Raw genomic sequence first — 10,546 nt, forward strand, 5'->3', positions numbered from 1 at the left:
GGCTCCCATATCTCCCCCCCCCCTCCTCCCACCCCCTGCCCACTCAACATAAAACTCGATAAGTGGGTTGGGACTTCAACAGCCACGCAATCTGGCAGCAGGGAGGAATCGATGGCGAGATGTGGGTCGCACCAACAGCGTCCTCCATGATCACCTCGTTATTTTAAAAGTGTAAGTGCTCCGCGAGCAGCTTGGAATATGTTCACAGCCGTCAGCCCACGCACGTGGCTTTGCCTCTGCGTGTCGCTGACGACACTTGCCCCCCGCAACGCGTGGAGCCTACACGGGGCATCTTTGTCTGTTTTCGCGCGACGTTGGTAGCGCTGCTGCCCCACGAAACCGGCGACCAATACCGGTGACGGTTTTGTCTGAGTCAGTCCTGGGCCTCCCCTAGGTAGTCTCGGCCTTGAATGAGTGGCTGGTGCAATGTGTAAACATCGCCATTGGGGGAGGGGGGAGACAAAGGCGGCCGAGCGTGGTGCTGGCCACCTACTCCCTCGTGTGCCGTTTCGGCCTTCATAGGTGCTCGCTAACAGCACTTGCCCCAACAGTCTGTTAATGCTATATGGGGGATCTTTGTCTTTGGTGCTTGGGCAGAAGAGCGACGCTCACAACAACGAGCGGAGCACCGGGTGGATAAAATTCAAGTTGGCACCGTAGGGAGGGTACAGCTGGGGCATCTACCGGTCACCTGAGTCAGACAACTCCATGGCACCACCTGGGTCTGTCCCGTGACCTCGTGTCAGCGAGCCCTCCGACACTTCACATGGCCTCAAAGTGCACCTGGCCTGGCACAGACGCCAAGGCGACGTCACCGTCACTGCTTGGCGAACGGCGGCTGTGTTGGTATTGATGCGTAGACAACGCACGTACCTCCACGCACGTGTACGCAGTTTGCACGTGTACGCACTTTGCACGTGTACGCACTTTGCACGTGTACGTGTGGATACCGTCTGCGCCCTCGCCTCTCCCCTGTAATTGGTTTAGCTGCGCGCATCGCAATAAGCGGTGGGACCTGGGGAGGAGATGGGTAGAGGAGAGTGGGGCGGGCGGGGGGGTGCAGGGGGTGAGGGGGAAGAGTGGGAGTAGGGTGGGGGTAGATGGCAGCAGGGTGGCAAAAATTTGGGAGCAGGGTGGGAGCAGGGTGGAAGCAGGGTGGGAGCAGGGTGGAAGCAGGGTAGGAGAAGGGTGGGAGCAGGGTGGGAGCAGGGTGGGAGTAGAGTTGAGGGCAGCGTGAAGACGGTGGGAGCGGGATGGGAGCAGGGTGGAAGCAGGGTAGGAGAACGGTGGGAGCAGGTGTGGGAGCATGATTGGAGGAGGAGGAGGAGGAGGAACGAAGGATGGTGGGAGAAGAGGTGGGAGTAGGGTGATGGAAGAGTGTGAGCAGGGTGGGATCTGGGTGGGTAGGAGGTGGGAGCAGGGTGGGAGAAGGAGGAGGGAGGTGATATGTGTAGCCTCGACCGCTCAATGCGCGCATCCTGACTGTAAATTAACAGGGTTCTGATGCTGCCGACGTGACGAGGGAGGGAGGGGAGGGGGAGCGGGGGGTAGAGGGGTGGGGGGGAGGGTGCGGGGGGTGAGCCCCGCCCCCCCGAATCCCTCCTCGCCTCGCGCGCTTTGTTAATAGGGATCGACTCTGCCCTGGCGCTCACCACTGCGAGTGTCAGATCATCATCATCATCATCCTCGATTGTCATCACCACGATTACCGTTGCTACGAATCATCATGGACATCATTATTATTATTACTACTCGAATGCATTATCACGATCATCATCATCTTCATCGCTGTCCGAGCATTATCATAATCATAACAAGAACGCGTTACTATTGACATGCATTAATCATCACCGCCACCATCAACTCGCCTGCACCGTTAGTCGGCATCGACATCATCATTATCCCTGTAATGCATTATTATCATCACGGATTTGCATTAATGAGCCTCATCAGGAACATGCGTCACCCCCCCTCCCCCCCCCCCCAATCATCACGATCAGTATCATCATCATCATCAACTCCTTGCATTTTCACCACCACCACCACCGCCACCACCGCCACGTCTACCACCCCCCGTCACTGCAACATCACGACAGAGGCTCCTCATTAGGGGCAAATCTGTCTCGAACACGGCTCCTCTCATAGTCCTCCCAGCATCATTCACGTGTGCACGTTGCATTACAATGATGCTTAGACACGGGGCTTAATTTATCACGGAATATTTTCACCCCCCCACCCCACCCACCACCACCCCCGCTTCACCTCCTCCAACAGCGAGAGGGGAGTAAGGAGGGCGGGGGTGGGACGTTATTTTCCGGAGTTCAGCCCCGGGGCAGCTCCGGCTGAAATGAATCCCTGCTTAGGCATGGGATCATCATTACAACGATGCTCAGGCATGACTGGTCGTTATTCGATTGCACACGTGATGTGATGTGTGTGTGCGTGCGTGCGTATGGCACATTGGCATGCGCGGTTTGACCGCACCGTTATATTCTAGCCCTTGTTCCGTTATTAATATCTGGCTCTCGCAAAGCAGATGAGCACATGGCAATAGATTGTTTTTATCGTCACGCTCGGTCGTTGCTAAATCCACTGCTGGATGGATAGCCCCCCCCCCCTCAACCCCCAAGTCTCCTCCTCCCCGTCTCCTCCTCCGCGGGCGAAAATCTCGGACGCGCTCCACTCCTTCGCCGCCGTTGCGCGATGGACATCTGCGAGTAAAGAGCTTCGCGGCTCATCGGATTTATCCAGTAACAAATGTAAACAACGACAACAACAACAAGAATCTGATTATGTGATGACTCCTCGTCGTCGTCAGTCACTCCCCGCGTTGGCGACGTGGCCCTGCCCAAGTCGAGTTTACCCTTCGCGTCCCTTATCGAATGACGTGGCGTACATTTGTCTTTGTTACAAACAAACAACAAACTCAGGAGCAGAATCCGGTCGTTGGTCTGCGACGGGCAAATCAGAAGAGGCGGCTATCAATTGTCACGCTCGACTCACTGTGCTCCAGTACTCAGAGCACTAAAAGTAATCTGCCTTTAAAAATATATAATTGTATCATAATACAATGCGAAGATGATGTGTATTGTGAGGATTTCACGAACGTAAAATGTTCTCTAGGATTTATCGAATGTTCTGGCGAAGAAATTGCATTGATAGGAGCACAAGTTGAAAAGTTTGGGCAATTGTAGTCGTCTCCAGCACGTTTAAATTCAATTCCACATGTATTTGTTACACGGAAAATCCCGCTACAGCCAGCTACCCAGCTAGTTTCGGTGGCAACCTGCTGCAGCCCCTTGACAACAACGGAGTCGCTGTTGGTGGTTGGTGGTGAGGAACCCAGCCAGCAGCCAGCCAGAAACCTGATGCAAAGATTTTCTTAATAGTCGTATGTTGGTTTGATATGAGCATTGGCGCACTGGCTTACGTGCTAAGTTATAAACTAAAAGTATAAACTAAACTATTTTTTTATTTAAAGCTTTCGTGACTGCAGGGATTCATATTCTTGGTTCTTTCGGTAAAGTCACGTAGAAGGGAAATAATAAAATTGAAATAAAAAATATAAAACAATATTATTTCCCTTCTACGTGACTTTACCGAAAGAACCAAGAATATAAACTATTTTTTATTTTACCGGGTAAGGCCCCACTGAACTATATCGCTCTTTTTCAGAAACGACCTGGCTATCAAAAACGATCGCTCAATGAAGTGGCTTATCACGTGGAAATTCATAGCAGCCAAATACTCTAAACGAGTGATGTGATTTTAAATGTGGAACGGAAAAAAATCCAGAGGACCCTGGGAGAAAAATCCACGCGACCACGGAGAGAGAAAGACGTGAAATCTTCAAATATACAGCAGCAGGCGTCAGGGACGGCATCGAACCCACGGCCTCCTGTATACCAAGCGAGGTAGTTAACATCTCGCCACCGTGGCGCCCTCACCTGGTTACGAGCCAGGTGACCTGAGTTCGATTCCTGAATAATCGCTGAACCCCTCCTGCATCCCCCCCCCTCCCCACACTTTGCACCAACTCGTACGAGCCGCCCTTCGACCTTTGCCCCCCGTCTCCTGGTCAAGTGACGTCAGCTCTCCTCTGGCCACGTGCGCGACCTTGAGATCCGAGTGTGCAGGCGGTGCAACTGCACCGGCGCCCACGTGGCCAAACTGTCCAAGAGGGTGGGGGCGAGAGGGGTCCCTATTGCATCCCTTGCACCACGGTCCATGCCAACCACGTGGCCCCATTGGCCTTACAGAGAGCTCCATTGCCTATGGGATCTTTTTTTTGCCGGTACAGGTGTCAAGCTGATGACAAAAGAAGACGTTCCTATAGATACAACTGCTCAAGCCCAGCTAATAATGCTTTAATCTAGATTTGAAGATCTGCCGTGCTTGCGTCTTACTTGTAGCCTCCACTCTATACTTTTGTTTTTTTCGGTAAAGTCCCGTAGGTAAAAAATAAATTAAATTGAAATGAAAACAACTAAATTAAATCACGACGTTTCGGAAGCAACACAAGCCTCCGTCTTCAGGTGGAACCGCCACAGCAAAATTGCTGTAGTGAATAAAGAGAGCTGTTTAGAGAATCGTGATTATACTCCCCCTACCCCACACCCCACCCTCCCTGTCTCTACTCCCTGGCTCCCCCCCCCTTCTCTTGCTTATATGGCCTCTTGTTGCAGCAGCCCCTTTTGCCCACTTCAGCAATTGTTTCTTGCTGTGGTTGTCCCACCTGATGACGGACGTTTGTGTTGCGCCCGAAACGTCGTGATTAAATTTATTTTATTTAATACCTACGTGACTTTACCGAAATAACCAAAGAGTGATAATGCTTTGCTCTGATATACTTTGTGCTGTTCGCCGTTTAGGGGTTGTTCTCTGGTCTTGAAGAAGGCTCAATCGGTTTTAAAGACAACGCGTATATGATTATAATCAGAGCATGTCTGTTTGCACATGTTGACACAAGCACGTGTGGTTAATGCAGACTTGATGCCTTGCAATAGGTATCTATTTGGTGTTTGAACATCTTAACACCTCCTGTTTTATTGCCGGAAAGGGCTAAAGCCGATTATTTTTTTCTTCAACAATTTATTTGCAGAAAAACACGACGACCTACGCCGACACCCATGAAGCTGCGCAAAGACTCGCCGATTTACAAGCTGAATTCATCGACTTGCACAGACACCCATAGACCTACACAGAGGCTCATGCGCTTGCAGAGAAACACGTGTGCGCAGACACCCATTGACTTACACAGTGGCGTAACTTACTCTTAGGTTTTTTCGGTAAAGTCACGTAGGTAAAAATTAAAATTAATAAAAGTAAAATAAAAAAAATCACGACGTTTCGGAGGCAACACAAGCTTCCGTCTTCAGGTGGAACCGTCACAGTACGATTGCTGTATCAAGTATTACTTGATACAGCAACCGTGCTGTGACGGTATCAAGTATTACTTGATACAGGAATCGTGCTGTGACGGTTCCACCTGAAGACGGAAGCTTGTGTTGCCTTCGAAACGTCGTGATTTTTTTTATTTTACTTTGATTAATTTAATTTTTACCTACGTGACTTTACCGAAAAAACCTAAGAGTATGAATCCTTGCAGTCACGAAAGCTTCAAATCTAGAAGTAGCGTAACTGTCGAGTGCACAGGCGGTGCAACTGCGCCGGATCTCATGCCACCGCGATACGCCACGAAGCCTCGAGTAGAGTTTGATGTTCACGGGAATTTGAAAGGATCAGCGGCACCAAGGCCATTCGCCTGCCTTACATGCAGGGTGGCCTCTGTGACCACAGTTGGGGCATTTGGTTTGCGTTCGGCGCTGTGAGTGCGTGAGGGATGCGGATTTGCTATGCGGAGTCGATCTCTGCGTGTGTCTCCACGTGGGGAGCGGTGGTGCAACGGTTAGCGCAACTGCGCTGCAAAACCCCGGCAACCCGAGTTAGATTCCCGCTCGCGGCCAACACCAGTGACGATAATTATCTGAACGGTCCTGGGCCTCGCCTAGGTCGACTCGGCCTTAAATTAGTACCCGGTGCTGTGTGGAAACATCGCCCCTGTGGGAGACAACGGCGGTCGGGAGTGATGCTGCCCACCCAGCCCGCTCGTGTGCCGTGCCGATCTTCATAGGTGCTCGCGAACAGCACCTGCCCCTACAGTCTGCTGAAGGTTATGCACGGGAGGATATGTCTTTGTGTGAGCCTGGATATGCGGTGGTGCGGTGTTGGTGTGCTGGGGTTTGTGGATGCGAGTGTAAGGGGAGGCGTGTAAATGTGTCTGTGCGGGATGTGAGTTGGTGTGTGTGGTGGGGGGGGGGCGTGAGTGGGTACGGGTGCGTGCCTGTGTGTGTGTTGACGTGCACGTTTCTTCAGCGAAGAAAAAACATCACTCCGGAAAATCATGGAATTCAGACTCCAAATAGGGGTTCGTCTCAGTTGAGTTCGATGCCATGCGGGGGCATTCATTCGGGGGTCCGTGCCCCCCTCTCCATGTACCCCCCCACCACATCGCTCCCTATGCAGAGGCTGTTATATATCTCACGCAAGGGGTTATGAACACATTGTGGTTTATTGACCATACTTCACCACAATAGTTAGGGATGTTTAGTCAATTAACAGCCGTACGAAAGAAGGAGAAGAAGTCAGTTGACGCTTTCCAACACGAGGTATAAGATTGTGGTATAAGATTGTGGTGCAATAATATGTTTGATAAAACAGCGCCTTCTTGTACTTTGCACCACGATCGTGTTTTTGTACTGCTTGTAGCTGCAACGTTCTTGCCCCGTGCCCCCTACTGGACATCTGTGGGAAAAAGAGCTTTATAGCTAATCGGATTCCTTCTGCAGTATAAATAAAATAATCTGATTCTGATAAGCCTCGTCGGCCAAGGTGATGACGTCACAAGGCGATGACGTCACACGCCACGCGTTCGCCTGTCACCGTGACCATGTGACTTGGAACGTAACACTGACGTAACGCTAATCTCGCTTGTTACATACAGGGACCTCTCATGTTCTGCAGATGTAGATGCCACTGATTCTTCACGTTGTGTAGATGTAGATGCCACTGATTCTTCATATTCTACTGATGTAGATGCCACTGATTCTTCACGTTCTGCAGATGTAGATGCCATTGGTTCTTCACGTTCTGCAATGTAGATGCCACAGGTTCTTCACGTTCTGCAGATGTAGATGCCACTGGTTCTTCACGTTCTGCAGACGTAGATGCCACTGGTTCTTCATGTTCTGCAGATGTAGATGCCACTGGTTCTTCACGTTCTGTAAATGTAGATGCCACTGGTTCTTCATGTTCTGCAGATGTAGATGCCACAGGTTCTTCACGTTCTGCAGATGTAGATGCCACAGGTTCTTCACGTTCTGTAGATGTAGATGCCACTGGTTCTTCACGTTCTGTAGATGTAGATGCCACTGGTTCTTCACGTTCTGTAGATGTAGATGCCACTGGTTCTTCATGTTCTGCAGATGTAGATGCCACAGGTTCTTCACGTTCTGCAGATGTAGATGCCACAGGTTCTTCACGATCTGTAGATGTAGATGCCACTGGTTCTTCATGTTCTGTAGATGTAGATGCCACTGGTTCTTCACGTTCTGCAGATGTAGATGCCACAGGTTCTTCACGTTCTGTAGATGTAGATGCCACAGGTTCTTCACGTTCTGTAGATGTAGATGCCACTGGTTCTTCACGTTCTGTAGATGTAGATGCCACTGGTTCTTCATGTTCTGTAGATGTAGATGCCACTGGTTCTTCATGTTCTGTAGATCTAGATGCCACTGGTTCTTCATGTTCTGTAGATGTAGATGCCACTGGTTCTTCATGTTCTGTAGATCTAGATGCCACTGGTTCTTCACGTTCTGTAGATCTAGATGCCACTGGTTCTTCACGTTCTGTAGATGTAGATGCCACCACCGCCATCTATTGCGCGCCGGTTGAACTTACGACTCTCGGTCCGAACAGGCAACTGGACATACGGACAAGGTTTGTTCGTATCTCTGAAAGTTCGTAAGTCGAATTGTCATAAGTAGATGAGTCCCTGTACAGCACCTCCGAGGACAACACGCACGTTGGGACGCATTGTTATGAAAATCGTGCGCACGCAATGATATTTCTTCCTTGCTCATCGAAAATCGTCACCAACCACCACCAGAGGCGCAGTGTAGGGCTGAACGATTAATCGATTTCAAATCGAAATTTGAAACAATGCTATTATCAAATCGCAAAGGCTGCGATTTGAAAAGTCCTCTTACTTTCTTATTGGAATAGTTTTATTTTTAATTATTATAACCTTATTTATGTAACTTAACCATTGTGCTCTGTTTGATTGTTCTATTTCAATTAAGACTTTTTAATAAATACATCCTTGCATTAGAATAGATAGAGCAGTTCATATTTTGAATGGTATCACGTGGTAACGCTCCATCACATGTTTTAAATCTATTACACAGTGAATATTGAACTGAAGCTTGACTTACATTTTTTTTATCGCAAATCAAATCGCAATCGCAATATCTGTCAGAAACATCGCAATTAGATATTTCCCCAAATTGTTCAGCCCTATCGCAGTGGCCGCAGTGCACTTGATTGTGCTGAACCGCGTTCGATTTCCCGGCACGGCAGATATCCGCCATCAGTGTCGGTGATCTAAGAGCGCTTCGCTTCGAACGCGCACTTGAACCGGCGTGGTGAAGTATGGTCAAATCTTCCCCCCCCCCACCCCCTCCTGTGTCAACCCTTCGAGTGAGGTGGATAATTGCCTCGAGAAGGCCGTGGGCAATAATAGCTACCGCTTGGGGAGGCTTTCATCCAGCAGTGGTCTTGACAAAGGAGCTGTAGATTAATAATATTCATTGTTAAAATGCACGAAAGACGACTGAAGGCCGTTGGCTTGGGGTTATGTATTTTCATTCGAACCGAAAGTGGTCGATAACGTTATTCCGTTACGGGGTTGGACGCGACTAGCAGTGCAACTGGGATGGTCCCGCAGACAAATGTCTTGGCTCGATAATGTCCACGTTGTTTAGTTCGCTCTGTGACCGCAGAAGACTGCCTCACCACCGATACAGTGCGGTTGGTCATGCGTGCAAGTCACATACGCAACCACGCCACCCACGCCGCCTCTGCGCCACCAGTGCTGATTCCCACCACCAGTTCCAGCACCAAAGACAAAGATCCCCCGTATAGCCTCAACAGGGCAAGTGCTGTTAGCGAGTAGCACCGATTAGGGCCGGAACGACACACGATGGGGTGGGTGGTCAGGACCACGCCCGGCCGCCTTTGTCTCCCCAGTGGCGATGTTCACACACCGCACCAGGTACTAATTTGCGGCTGAGTCGACCTAGGGGGGGACCGGGACCGGTTCATATGTTCGTTCTAACCGCTACACTACCGCTCCCCAATCACCACCACTACCAGCACCACCACCACTGCCGCCCACATTGTTGTTATCACGTCCACACCACCATAATCATCATCATATCCTTCCATCTTCATCACCACAACCACCACCACGACTGCCCGTATAATCAAATATCACCACCATCATCATCATATATCACCAATAACTCTACCACCATCACCACAACCAGGACCTCCCATGCATGTGCTTCACTCCATCACCACCTCCAACATCACCACCAACACAAGCAACGCCAGGATTCCTCCGCACAACAAAGATCCCCCGTATAGCCGTTAACAGACTTGGGGCAACCACCACCACCATCAGAACGTCTACATGCACCACCACCCCTCCACCCTAACTCCACCACTAACCACACTTACTCCACCACCACCACCCTTACTCCACCACCACTATCACCACCCTTACTCCACCATCACCACCCTTACTCCACCACCACCATCCTTACTCCACCACCACCCTTACTCCACCACCACCACCCTTACTCCACCACCACCACCACCCTTACTCCACCACCACCACCACCACCCTTACTCCACCACCACCACCACCCTTACTCCACCACCACCCTTACTCCACCACTACCACCACCCTTACTCCACCACCACCATCCTTACTCCACCACCACCATCCTTACTCCACCACCACCCTTACTCCACCACCACCACCCTTACTCCACCACCACCACCCTTACTCCACCACCACCACCACCACCACCCTTACTCCACCACCACCACCCTTACTCCACCACCACCACCCTTACTCCACCACTACCACCACCCTTACTCCACCACCACCACCCTTACTCCACCACCACCACCCTTACTCCACCACCACCACCCTTACTCCACCACCACCCTTACTCACCACCACCTACTCCACCACCACCCTTACTCCACCACCACCACCCTTACTCCACCACCACCACCCTTACTCCACCACCACCACCCTTACTCCACCACCACCACCCTTACTCCACCACCACCTTACTCCACACCACCACCCTTACTCCACCACCACCACCCTTACTCCACCATCACCACCCTTACTCCACCACCACCACCACCCTTACTCCACCACCACCACCCTTACTCCACCACCACCACCCTT

The sequence above is a fragment of the Lethenteron reissneri genome, chromosome 8, assembly GCF_015708825.2.
Source record: "Lethenteron reissneri isolate LAM-NWPU_2019-01 chromosome 8, ASM1570882v1, whole genome shotgun sequence".
In the NCBI taxonomy this organism is placed as follows: domain Eukaryota; kingdom Metazoa; phylum Chordata; class Hyperoartia; order Petromyzontiformes; family Petromyzontidae; genus Lethenteron; species Lethenteron reissneri.